The sequence below is a fragment of the Nycticebus coucang genome, chromosome 24 (assembly GCF_027406575.1).
Source record: "Nycticebus coucang isolate mNycCou1 chromosome 24, mNycCou1.pri, whole genome shotgun sequence".
Classification (NCBI taxonomy): domain Eukaryota; kingdom Metazoa; phylum Chordata; class Mammalia; order Primates; family Lorisidae; genus Nycticebus; species Nycticebus coucang.
In genome coordinates this window covers 24,841-38,136 of record NC_069803.1, presented here as the reverse complement: position 1 = coordinate 38,136, position 13,296 = coordinate 24,841, and the positions used below count along the sequence as shown (strand labels likewise).

At 45.4% G+C, this 13,296-nt stretch overlaps 3 pseudogenes across 3 annotated transcripts; all 3 read left to right on the top strand.

The window, feature by feature from the left end:
• Positions 1-355: 355 nt before the first annotated feature.
• LOC128576367 (methionine adenosyltransferase 2 subunit beta-like) lies at positions 356-2,133 on the top strand (annotated as a pseudogene). Its single transcript, XR_008377356.1, has one exon. The product of XR_008377356.1 is annotated as a methionine adenosyltransferase 2 subunit beta-like (transcript).
• Positions 2,134-5,519: 3,386 nt separating this feature from the next.
• LOC128576452 (methionine adenosyltransferase 2 subunit beta-like) lies at positions 5,520-7,297 on the top strand (annotated as a pseudogene). The gene has a single exon (XR_008377375.1). The product of XR_008377375.1 is annotated as a methionine adenosyltransferase 2 subunit beta-like (transcript).
• Positions 7,298-10,682: 3,385 nt separating this feature from the next.
• LOC128576454 (methionine adenosyltransferase 2 subunit beta-like) lies at positions 10,683-12,460 on the top strand (annotated as a pseudogene). The gene has a single exon (XR_008377377.1). The product of XR_008377377.1 is annotated as a methionine adenosyltransferase 2 subunit beta-like (transcript).
• The last annotated feature ends 836 nt before the right edge of the window (positions 12,461-13,296 follow it).

Here is a 13,296-nt window from a genome sequence, read left to right as displayed (position 1 = left end):
AGGACAGCAGTTTAGCCTCACTTTAGCATATAAGCTGCAGTATGCTTCACGGAGGGAAAAAGTTTCTTCTATTGAAGAACGCTTACAAGCGTAAGCGTAAGCGTAAGCCCAGGAAAGACTTTTCCCAACTTCCACGGCACGTCGCATCACGCAACAGGGTTTCCACAGCGCAAACTCTACCAGGGAAATCTTGAATAGTTCGTACCTGTAACTCAACAGTGCTGCTGAGGGAACATCAATGCGTATGCGCTCCGAAGCCGATGTCCCAACTACGTTGCCTCCTAGTGCACAACTTCAGTGACAGTAGAATTTTGCTCCACCCCCCCCCCCCCAGGCCTGAGAGAGGCGGGCCGAAGGCGACTGAGCTAAGGCCCGCGGCAATCGTGATTGCGGCCGCTGTGGCCGCGGCGCGAAGACGGCGGGCATGGTGGGGCGGCCGAAGGAGCTCTCCATCCACTTTGATCCTGGAAGCTGCCGGCTAGCGGAGGAGGAAGTTAACATCCCTAATAGACGGGTTACAGTTACTGGTGCCACTGGGCTTCTGGGCAGAGCTGTATTCAAGGAATTTCAGCAGAATAATTGGCATGCTGTTGGCTGTGGTTTTCGAAGAGCAAGACCAAAATTTGAACAGGTTAAGCTACTGGATTCTAATGCGGTTCATCACATTGTTTATGATTTTCAGCCCCATGTCATAGTACATTGTGCAGCAGAGAGAAGACCAGATGTTGTAGAAAATCAGCCAGATGCTGCTTCTCAACTTAATGTGGATGCTTCTGGGGATTTAGCTAAGGAAGCAGCTGCAATTGGAGCAGTTCTCATCTGCATTAGCTCAGATCATGTATCTGATGGAACAAATCCACCTTATAGGGAGGAAGACATACCAAATCCTCTAAATTTGTATGGCAAAACAAAATTAGAAGGAGAAAAAGCTGTCTTGGAGAACAATTTAGGAGCTGCTGTTTTGTGGTTTCCTGTTTTGTACGGAGAAGTTGAGAAGCTTGAAGAAAGTGCTGTGACTCTTATGTTTGATAAAGTGCAGTTCAGCAACAAGTCAGCAAACATGGACCACTGGCAGCAGAGGTTTCCCACTCATGTCAAAGATGTAGCTACTGTGTGTCGGCAGCTAGCAGAGAAGAGGATGCTGGATCCGTCGATTCAGGGAACCTTTCACTGGTCTGGCAATGAAAAAATGACTAAGTATGAAATGGCATGTGCAATTGCAGATGCCGTCAATCTCCCTAGCAGTCACTTAGGACCTATTACTGACAGCCCTGTCCTAAGGAGCACAGCGTCCAAGAAATGCTCAGCTTGATTGCTCCAAATTAGAGACCTTGGGCATCGGCCTGCGAACACCATCTCGAATTGGAATCCAAGAAGCACTTTGGCCTTTTCTCATTGACAAGAGATGGAGACAAACAGTCTTTCATTAGTTTGTTGGCTTTGTTTATTATTTTTTTTTTTATTTGTAATGAAAAGTACAGTATGCGGCACTTTTTAAAGAAGAAAGGAAATAGTTTTGTATGAGTACTCCTTAACTGTGACTCTTATGATCTTTCAGGTAAATGATGCTCTTGCACTAGTGAATCGGTCTAAAGAAATAAAAGGCAACGTTGCCTTGTTTGCAGTAATGATATTTCTGTTTATCATTTTGTTTGTTATGGCTTAACTCGCATTTTGAGAATAATAAGTTATGATTCTTAACTATTTGAGAACCAGGATGAAACAGATCTGCTGTAGACTTTTCTTTGATGAGATGTATTCATTCCCATAATTCCACATTTTCAGGGTTTTTGCAATTATTTACCCTTTTATGTTGATTATTTTAAAGTGTGTGAAATAATATGAAAATCACTGGTGTTCGTCATTTGCTTTGCTTGAGCTCAGAACAAAATGTTTGAAGAGAGAAACTTTATTTTTGCAATGTAACATACAGTTTTTATGCTTGACATATTTCAACATATTATGTATACTGGAACTTCTACAGCTTGATGCCTCCTGCTTTTGTAGAAGTATGCAGTGAACACTTGAGAGAAACGGTGTGTGCGAACTTGCACTTTTTTAATATAAAAATATAACTGTCCTTTTCACTCCATGTTGCTAAGTGATATTTCATATGTGTGGTTACTCATAATAATGGGCCTTGTAGCTTTTGACCATCCACGAATAATAAATATATACTGCTTGCATGTAAAAAAAAAAAAAAACAAAAAAAACAAAAAAAGAATTTTGCTTCCGTACTCTAGCATATAACAGGCAGTATGCTTTGCAAGCGAGTCCAAACACAGTATTTCTGACTGTGTTCTTCCATACTGAACTCTTTTCCCAGAACACCTGCGTCTTCGTCATTCCTTCTGGAGAGTGTTAATCCAGCCAGAACTCTTCTCCTCATCTTTCTGCTACAGTCATCACCTCGTCCTACTGCTACTGTACATCCATTGAGTAGTCCTATTTAGGACGATCCGAGTCCGTACCGCGTCTTTCCGCATACCGTCAGCGAGTAATCCTGCCAAGGGTGATTCGAGCCATAACAACGCATTTCTGCTACTGTAATTAGAGGGAGTAATCCTTCCCAGGGTGATGCGTCTCCTCACCTCAGCTTTGTGCTGCTGTACGTCCAGCGAGCAATCCTCTGCAGGGTGATCACGGTGCTCAGTTCGCTTTCTGCAGTTGTAAACCTAGAGAGTCATCTTGCCCGGGTGATACGAGGCCTCACCTCACCTTTCTCCTAGTGTACTTTCAGCTAGTGAACCTCTGCAGTGTGAGCGTAGTCTTCACCCCGCCTTTGTGCTATGTGCATCCAGACAGCACTCCTTTCAGAGGACACGATAGTCCTCAGGTTCTGTATGGAAGGAGTGTTGCCTCTTTCAAGCTGGCGGAAAGGAACAATGCAGACTCGGGTGTGTTCGGACAGGAGTGTGGTCTATATGGCCATGCATTACTTGAAAGCTTACGTGAGCAGTCGGGTGCTCTCACAGAGGCATGTCATGTGATTGAACATTGCCCGAATGCGAGGTGAGAACTCAGGTGCTCTGTGAAAGGATTGCTGTCTGCGTGCTCACTAGCAGAAATGAGTCATGAGGACAGGGTTGCAACGTGAAAAAGTGTCTGGTTGCACGTTACATGGAAGGAGAGTTGAGGACTCCGGTAACAGAGGAAGAGAGTCATGTGTGGCATACTAGGAGAAGGGAGAGGTGAGGACAAACTTAGCCAATGGCCATTCAACCGTGTGCATGGTGTCGGTGAGATAAGCAGAGCTCCACTACTCTAGCTTATACCTGGCAGTATCCTACTGGCAGAGAAAAGCAGTTTCTTCTCTTAGGTCATGCAATTCAGAGCTACCCGTGAATGGCTTTGTAAAAATTTCACAATACCTAGCTGCCCAGACGGTTCACAGGCACTTTATTTCTAAACACATCAGCGTGTTTCAACGTGCGATCTATTCCAAAGAATACTTGTACAGGTCGCACATATGACTCTCTGATAATTCCTGATGAGGCAACACTAATACGTATGCATCCCTGACCAATTTAGGTTTATTAGCCAACAGCCACGTCCGCAACGTGCCTGATGGCAGTGAGGACAGTAGTTTAGCCCCACTTTAGCATATAAGCTGCAGTATGCTTCACGGAGGGAAAAAGTTTCTTCTATTGAAGAACGCTTACATAGGTACCCAGGAAAGACTTTTCCCAACTTCCACGGCACGTCGCATCACGCAACAGGGTTTCCACAGCGCAAACTCTACCAGGGAAATCTTGAATAGTTCGTACCTGTAACTCAACAGTGCTGCTGAGGGAACATCAATGCGTATGCGCTCCGAAGCCGATGTCCCAACTACGTTGCCTCCTAGTGCACAACTTCAGTGACAGTAGAATTTTGCTCCCCTACTCTAGCATATAACAGGCAGTATGCTTTGCAAGCGAGTCCAAACATCGTGTTTCTGACTGTGTTCATCCATACTGAACTCTTTTCCCAGAACACCTGCCTCTTCGTCATTCCTTCTGGAGGGTGTTAATCCAGCCAGAACTCTTCTCCTCATCTTTCTGCTACAGTCATCACCTCGTCTTACTGCTACTTTACATCCATTGAGTAATCCTATTCAGGACGATGCGGGTCCGCACCGCGTCTTTCTGCTAGGGTACAGTCAGCGAGTGATCCTGCCAAGGGTGATTCGAGCCCTAACAACGCATTTCTGCTACACTAATTAAAGGGAGTAATCCTTCCCAGGGTGATGCGTCTCCTCACCTCAGCTTTGTGCTGCTGTACGTCCAGCGAGTAATCCTCTGCAGGGTGATCACAGTGCTCAGTTCGCTTTCTGCAGTTGTAAACCTAGAGAGTCATCCTGCCCGGGTGATCCGAGGCCTCACCTCACCTTTCTCCTAGTGTACTTTCAGCTAGTGAACCTCTGCAGTGTGAGCGTAGTCCTCACCCCGCCTTTGTGCTATGTGCATCCAGACAGCACTCCTTTCAGAGGACACGATAGTCCTCAGGTTCTGTATGGAAGGAGTGTTGTCTCTTTCAAGCTGGCAGAAAGGAGCAATGCAGACTCGGGTGTGTTCGGACAGGAGTGTGGTCTCTATGGCCATGCATTACTTGAAAGCTTACGTGAGCAGTCGGGTGCTCTCACAGAGGCATGTCATGTGATTGAACACTGCCCGAATGCGAGGTGGGAACTCAGGTGCTCTGTGAAAGGACTGCTGTCTGCGTGCACACTAGCAGAAATGAGTCATGAGGATAGGGTTGCAACGTGAAAAAGTGTCTGGTTGCACATTAGGTTGAAGGAGAGTTGAGGACTCCGGTAGCAGAGGACGAGAGTCATGTGTGACATACTAGGAGAAGGGAGAGGTGAGGACAAACATAGCCAATGGCCATTCAACCGTGTGCATGGTGTCGGTGAGATAAGCAGAGCGTACCTGGCAGTATCCTACTGGCAGAGGAAAGCAGTTTCTTCTCTTAGGTCATGCAATTTAGAGCTACCCGTGAATGCCTTTTTAAAAATTTAACAATACCTAGCTGCCCAGACGGTTCACTGTCACTTTATTTCTAAACACATCAGCGTGTTTCAACGTGCGATCTATTGCAAAGAATACTTGTTCAGGTCGCACATATGACTCTCTCATAATTACTGATGAGGAATTCCTGTCCGCAACGTGCCTGATGGCAGTGAGGACAGCAGTTTAGCCTCACTTTAGCATATAAGCTGCAGTATGCTTCACGGAGGGAAAAAGTTTCTTCTATTGAAGAACGCTTACAAGCGTAAGCGTAAGCGTAAGCCCAGGAAAGACTTTTCCCAACTTCCACGGCACGTCGCATCACGCAACAGGGTTTCCACAGCGCAAACTCTACCAGGGAAATCTTGAATAGTTCGTACCTGTAACTCAACAGTGCTGCTGAGGGAACATCAATGCGTATGCGCTCCGAAGCCGATGTCCCAACTACGTTGCCTCCTAGTGCACAACTTCAGTGACAGTAGAATTTTGCTCCACCCCCCCCCCCCCCAGGCCTGAGAGAGGCGGGCCGAAGGCGACTGAGCTAAGGCCCGCGGCAATCGTGATTGCGGCCGCTGTGGCCGCGGCGCGAAGACGGCGGGCATGGTGGGGCGGCCGAAGGAGCTCTCCATCCACTTTGATCCTGGAAGCTGCCGGCTAGCGGAGGAGGAAGTTAACATCCCTAATAGACGGGTTACAGTTACTGGTGCCACTGGGCTTCTGGGCAGAGCTGTATTCAAGGAATTTCAGCAGAATAATTGGCATGCTGTTGGCTGTGGTTTTCGAAGAGCAAGACCAAAATTTGAACAGGTTAAGCTACTGGATTCTAATGCGGTTCATCACATTGTTTATGATTTTCAGCCCCATGTCATAGTACATTGTGCAGCAGAGAGAAGACCAGATGTTGTAGAAAATCAGCCAGATGCTGCTTCTCAACTTAATGTGGATGCTTCTGGGGATTTAGCTAAGGAAGCAGCTGCAATTGGAGCAGTTCTCATCTGCATTAGCTCAGATCATGTATCTGATGGAACAAATCCACCTTATAGGGAGGAAGACATACCAAATCCTCTAAATTTGTATGGCAAAACAAAATTAGAAGGAGAAAAAGCTGTCTTGGAGAACAATTTAGGAGCTGCTGTTTTGTGGTTTCCTGTTTTGTACGGAGAAGTTGAGAAGCTTGAAGAAAGTGCTGTGACTCTTATGTTTGATAAAGTGCAGTTCAGCAACAAGTCAGCAAACATGGACCACTGGCAGCAGAGGTTTCCCACTCATGTCAAAGATGTAGCTACTGTGTGTCGGCAGCTAGCAGAGAAGAGGATGCTGGATCCGTCGATTCAGGGAACCTTTCACTGGTCTGGCAATGAAAAAATGACTAAGTATGAAATGGCATGTGCAATTGCAGATGCCGTCAATCTCCCTAGCAGTCACTTAGGACCTATTACTGACAGCCCTGTCCTAAGGAGCACAGCGTCCAAGAAATGCTCAGCTTGATTGCTCCAAATTAGAGACCTTGGGCATCGGCCTGCGAACACCATCTCGAATTGGAATCCAAGAAGCACTTTGGCCTTTTCTCATTGACAAGAGATGGAGACAAACAGTCTTTCATTAGTTTGTTGGCTTTGTTTATTATTTTTTTTTTTATTTGTAATGAAAAGTACAGTATGCGGCACTTTTTAAAGAAGAAAGGAAATAGTTTTGTATGAGTACTCCTTAACTGTGACTCTTATGATCTTTCAGGTAAATGATGCTCTTGCACTAGTGAATCGGTCTAAAGAAATAAAAGGCAACGTTGCCTTGTTTGCAGTAATGATATTTCTGTTTATCATTTTGTTTGTTATGGCTTAACTCGCATTTTGAGAATAATAAGTTATGATTCTTAACTATTTGAGAACCAGGATGAAACAGATCTGCTGTAGACTTTTCTTTGATGAGATGTATTCATTCCCATAATTCCACATTTTCAGGGTTTTTGCAATTATTTACCCTTTTATGTTGATTATTTTAAAGTGTGTGAAATAATATGAAAATCACTGGTGTTCGTCATTTGCTTTGCTTGAGCTCAGAACAAAATGTTTGAAGAGAGAAACTTTATTTTTGCAATGTAACATACAGTTTTTATGCTTGACATATTTCAACATATTATGTATACTGGAACTTCTACAGCTTGATGCCTCCTGCTTTTGTAGAAGTATGCAGTGAACACTTGAGAGAAACGGTGTGTGCGAACTTGCACTTTTTTAATATAAAAATATAACTGTCCTTTTCACTCCATGTTGCTAAGTGATATTTCATATGTGTGGTTACTCATAATAATGGGCCTTGTAGCTTTTGACCATCCACGAATAATAAATATATACTGCTTGCATGTAAAAAAAAAAAAAAACAAAAAAAACAAAAAAAGAATTTTGCTTCCGTACTCTAGCATATAACAGGCAGTATGCTTTGCAAGCGAGTCCAAACACAGTATTTCTGACTGTGTTCTTCCATACTGAACTCTTTTCCCAGAACACCTGCGTCTTCGTCATTCCTTCTGGAGAGTGTTAATCCAGCCAGAACTCTTCTCCTCATCTTTCTGCTACAGTCATCACCTCGTCCTACTGCTACTGTACATCCATTGAGTAGTCCTATTTAGGACGATCCGAGTCCGTACCGCGTCTTTCCGCATACCGTCAGCGAGTAATCCTGCCAAGGGTGATTCGAGCCATAACAACGCATTTCTGCTACTGTAATTAGAGGGAGTAATCCTTCCCAGGGTGATGCGTCTCCTCACCTCAGCTTTGTGCTGCTGTACGTCCAGCGAGCAATCCTCTGCAGGGTGATCACGGTGCTCAGTTCGCTTTCTGCAGTTGTAAACCTAGAGAGTCATCTTGCCCGGGTGATACGAGGCCTCACCTCACCTTTCTCCTAGTGTACTTTCAGCTAGTGAACCTCTGCAGTGTGAGCGTAGTCTTCACCCCGCCTTTGTGCTATGTGCATCCAGACAGCACTCCTTTCAGAGGACACGATAGTCCTCAGGTTCTGTATGGAAGGAGTGTTGCCTCTTTCAAGCTGGCGGAAAGGAACAATGCAGACTCGGGTGTGTTCGGACAGGAGTGTGGTCTATATGGCCATGCATTACTTGAAAGCTTACGTGAGCAGTCGGGTGCTCTCACAGAGGCATGTCATGTGATTGAACATTGCCCGAATGCGAGGTGAGAACTCAGGTGCTCTGTGAAAGGATTGCTGTCTGCGTGCTCACTAGCAGAAATGAGTCATGAGGACAGGGTTGCAACGTGAAAAAGTGTCTGGTTGCACGTTACATGGAAGGAGAGTTGAGGACTCCGGTAACAGAGGAAGAGAGTCATGTGTGGCATACTAGGAGAAGGGAGAGGTGAGGACAAACTTAGCCAATGGCCATTCAACCGTGTGCATGGTGTCGGTGAGGTAAGCAGAGCTCCACTACTCTAGCTTATACCTGGCAGTATCCTACTGGCAGAGAAAAGCAGTTTCTTCTCTTAGGTCATGCAATTCAGAGCTACCCGTGAATGGCTTTGTAAAAATTTCACAATACCTAGCTGCCCAGACGGTTCACAGGCACTTTATTTCTAAACACATCAGCGTGTTTCAACGTGCGATCTATTCCAAAGAATACTTGTACAGGTCGCACATATGACTCTCTGATAATTCCTGATGAGGCAACACTAATACGTATGCATCCCTGACCAATTTAGGTTTATTAGCCAACAGCCACGTCCGCAACGTGCCTGATGGCAGTGAGGACAGTAGTTTAGCCCCACTTTAGCATATAAGCTGCAGTATGCTTCACGGAGGGAAAAAGTTTCTTCTATTGAAGAACGCTTACATAGGTACCCAGGAAAGACTTTTCCCAACTTCCACGGCACGTCGCATCACGCAACAGGGTTTCCACAGCGCAAACTCTACCAGGGAAATCTTGAATAGTTCGTACCTGTAACTCAACAGTGCTGCTGAGGGAACATCAATGCGTATGCGCTCCGAAGCCGATGTCCCAACTACGTTGCCTCCTAGTGCACAACTTCAGTGACAGTAGAATTTTGCTCCCCTACTCTAGCATATAACAGGCAGTATGCTTTGCAAGCGAGTCCAAACATCGTGTTTCTGACTGTGTTCATCCATACTGAACTCTTTTCCCAGAACACCTGCCTCTTCGTCATTCCTTCTGGAGGGTGTTAATCCAGCCAGAACTCTTCTCCTCATCTTTCTGCTACAGTCATCACCTCGTCTTACTGCTACTTTACATCCATTGAGTAATCCTATTCAGGACGATGCGGGTCCGCACCGCGTCTTTCTGCTAGGGTACAGTCAGCGAGTGATCCTGCCAAGGGTGATTCGAGCCCTAACAACGCATTTCTGCTACAGTAATTAAAGGGAGTAATCCTTCCCAGGGTGATGCGTCTCCTCACCTCAGCTTTGTGCTGCTGTACGTCCAGCGAGTAATCCTCTGCAGGGTGATCACAGTGCTCAGTTCGCTTTCTGCAGTTGTAAACCTAGAGAGTCATCCTGCCCGGGTGATCCGAGGCCTCACCTCACCTTTCTCCTAGTGTACTTTCAGCTAGTGAACCTCTGCAGTGTGAGCGTAGTCCTCACCCCGCCTTTGTGCTATGTGCATCCAGACAGCACTCCTTTCAGAGGACACGATAGTCCTCAGGTTCTGTATGGAAGGAGTGTTGTCTCTTTCAAGCTGGCAGAAAGGAGCAATGCAGACTCGGGTGTGTTCGGACAGGAGTGTGGTCTCTATGGCCATGCATTACTTGAAAGCTTACGTGAGCAGTCGGGTGCTCTCACAGAGGCATGTCATGTGATTGAACACTGCCCGAATGCGAGGTGGGAACTCAGGTGCTCTGTGAAAGGACTGCTGTCTGCGTGCACACTAGCAGAAATGAGTCATGAGGATAGGGTTGCAACGTGAAAAAGTGTCTGGTTGCACATTAGGTTGAAGGAGAGTTGAGGACTCCGGTAGCAGAGGACGAGAGTCATGTGTGACATACTAGGAGAAGGGAGAGGTGAGGACAAACATAGCCAATGGCCATTCAACCGTGTGCATGGTGTCGGTGAGATAAGCAGAGCGTACCTGGCAGTATCCTACTGGCAGAGGAAAGCAGTTTCTTCTCTTAGGTCATGCAATTTAGAGCTACCCGTGAATGCCTTTTTAAAAATTTCACAATACCTAGCTGCCCAGACGGTTCACTGTCACTTTATTTCTAAACACATCAGCGTGTTTCAACGTGCGATCTATTGCAAAGAATACTTGTTCAGGTCGCACATATGACTCTCTCATAATTACTGATGAGGAATTCCTGTCCGCAACGTGCCTGATGGCAGTGAGGACAGCAGTTTAGCCTCACTTTAGCATATAAGCTGCAGTATGCTTCACGGAGGGAAAAAGTTTCTTCTATTGAAGAACGCTTACAAGCGTAAGCGTAAGCGTAAGCCCAGGAAAGACTTTTCCCAACTTCCACGGCACGTCGCATCACGCAACAGGGTTTCCACAGCGCAAACTCTACCAGGGAAATCTTGAATAGTTCGTACCTGTAACTCAACAGTGCTGCTGAGGGAACATCAATGCGTATGCGCTCCGAAGCCGATGTCCCAACTACGTTGCCTCCTAGTGCACAACTTCAGTGACAGTAGAATTTTGCTCCACCCCCCCCCCCCCAGGCCTGAGAGAGGCGGGCCGAAGGCGACTGAGCTAAGGCCCGCGGCAATCGTGATTGCGGCCGCTGTGGCCGCGGCGCGAAGACGGCGGGCATGGTGGGGCGGCCGAAGGAGCTCTCCATCCACTTTGATCCTGGAAGCTGCCGGCTAGCGGAGGAGGAAGTTAACATCCCTAATAGACGGGTTACAGTTACTGGTGCCACTGGGCTTCTGGGCAGAGCTGTATTCAAGGAATTTCAGCAGAATAATTGGCATGCTGTTGGCTGTGGTTTTCGAAGAGCAAGACCAAAATTTGAACAGGTTAAGCTACTGGATTCTAATGCGGTTCATCACATTGTTTATGATTTTCAGCCCCATGTCATAGTACATTGTGCAGCAGAGAGAAGACCAGATGTTGTAGAAAATCAGCCAGATGCTGCTTCTCAACTTAATGTGGATGCTTCTGGGGATTTAGCTAAGGAAGCAGCTGCAATTGGAGCAGTTCTCATCTGCATTAGCTCAGATCATGTATCTGATGGAACAAATCCACCTTATAGGGAGGAAGACATACCAAATCCTCTAAATTTGTATGGCAAAACAAAATTAGAAGGAGAAAAAGCTGTCTTGGAGAACAATTTAGGAGCTGCTGTTTTGTGGTTTCCTGTTTTGTACGGAGAAGTTGAGAAGCTTGAAGAAAGTGCTGTGACTCTTATGTTTGATAAAGTGCAGTTCAGCAACAAGTCAGCAAACATGGACCACTGGCAGCAGAGGTTTCCCACTCATGTCAAAGATGTAGCTACTGTGTGTCGGCAGCTAGCAGAGAAGAGGATGCTGGATCCGTCGATTCAGGGAACCTTTCACTGGTCTGGCAATGAAAAAATGACTAAGTATGAAATGGCATGTGCAATTGCAGATGCCGTCAATCTCCCTAGCAGTCACTTAGGACCTATTACTGACAGCCCTGTCCTAAGGAGCACAGCGTCCAAGAAATGCTCAGCTTGATTGCTCCAAATTAGAGACCTTGGGCATCGGCCTGCGAACACCATCTCGAATTGGAATCCAAGAAGCACTTTGGCCTTTTCTCATTGACAAGAGATGGAGACAAACAGTCTTTCATTAGTTTGTTGGCTTTGTTTATTATTTTTTTTTTTATTTGTAATGAAAAGTACAGTATGCGGCACTTTTTAAAGAAGAAAGGAAATAGTTTTGTATGAGTACTCCTTAACTGTGACTCTTATGATCTTTCAGGTAAATGATGCTCTTGCACTAGTGAATCGGTCTAAAGAAATAAAAGGCAACGTTGCCTTGTTTGCAGTAATGATATTTCTGTTTATCATTTTGTTTGTTATGGCTTAACTCGCATTTTGAGAATAATAAGTTATGATTCTTAACTATTTGAGAACCAGGATGAAACAGATCTGCTGTAGACTTTTCTTTGATGAGATGTATTCATTCCCATAATTCCACATTTTCAGGGTTTTTGCAATTATTTACCCTTTTATGTTGATTATTTTAAAGTGTGTGAAATAATATGAAAATCACTGGTGTTCGTCATTTGCTTTGCTTGAGCTCAGAACAAAATGTTTGAAGAGAGAAACTTTATTTTTGCAATGTAACATACAGTTTTTATGCTTGACATATTTCAACATATTATGTATACTGGAACTTCTACAGCTTGATGCCTCCTGCTTTTGTAGAAGTATGCAGTGAACACTTGAGAGAAACGGTGTGTGCGAACTTGCACTTTTTTAATATAAAAATATAACTGTCCTTTTCACTCCATGTTGCTAAGTGATATTTCATATGTGTGGTTACTCATAATAATGGGCCTTGTAGCTTTTGACCATCCACGAATAATAAATATATACTGCTTGCATGTAAAAAAAAAAAAAAACAAAAAAAACAAAAAAAGAATTTTGCTTCCGTACTCTAGCATATAACAGGCAGTATGCTTTGCAAGCGAGTCCAAACACAGTATTTCTGACTGTGTTCTTCCATACTGAACTCTTTTCCCAGAACACCTGCGTCTTCGTCATTCCTTCTGGAGAGTGTTAATCCAGCCAGAACTCTTCTCCTCATCTTTCTGCTACAGTCATCACCTCGTCCTACTGCTACTGTACATCCATTGAGTAGTCCTATTTAGGACGATCCGAGTCCGTACCGCGTCTTTCCGCATACCGTCAGCGAGTAATCCTGCCAAGGGTGATTCGAGCCATAACAACGCATTTCTGCTACTGTAATTAGAGGGAGTAATCCTTCCCAGGGTGATGCGTCTCCTCACCTCAGCTTTGTGCTGCTGTACGTCCAGCGAGCAATCCTCTGCAGGGTGATCACGGTGCTCAGTTCGCTTTCTGCAGTTGTAAACCTAGAGAGTCATCTTGCCCGGGTGATACGAGGCCTCACCTCACCTTTCTCCTAGTGTACTTTCAGCTAGTGAACCTCTGCAGTGTGAGCGTAGTCTTCACCCCGCCTTTGTGCTATGTGCATCCAGACAGCACTCCTTTCAGAGGACACGATAGTCCTCAGGTTCTGTATGGAAGGAGTGTTGCCTCTTTCAAGCTGGCGGAAAGGAACAATGCAGACTCGGGTGTGTTCGGACAGGAGTGTGGTCTATATGGCCATGCATTACTTGAAAGCTTACGTGAGCAGTCGGGTGCTC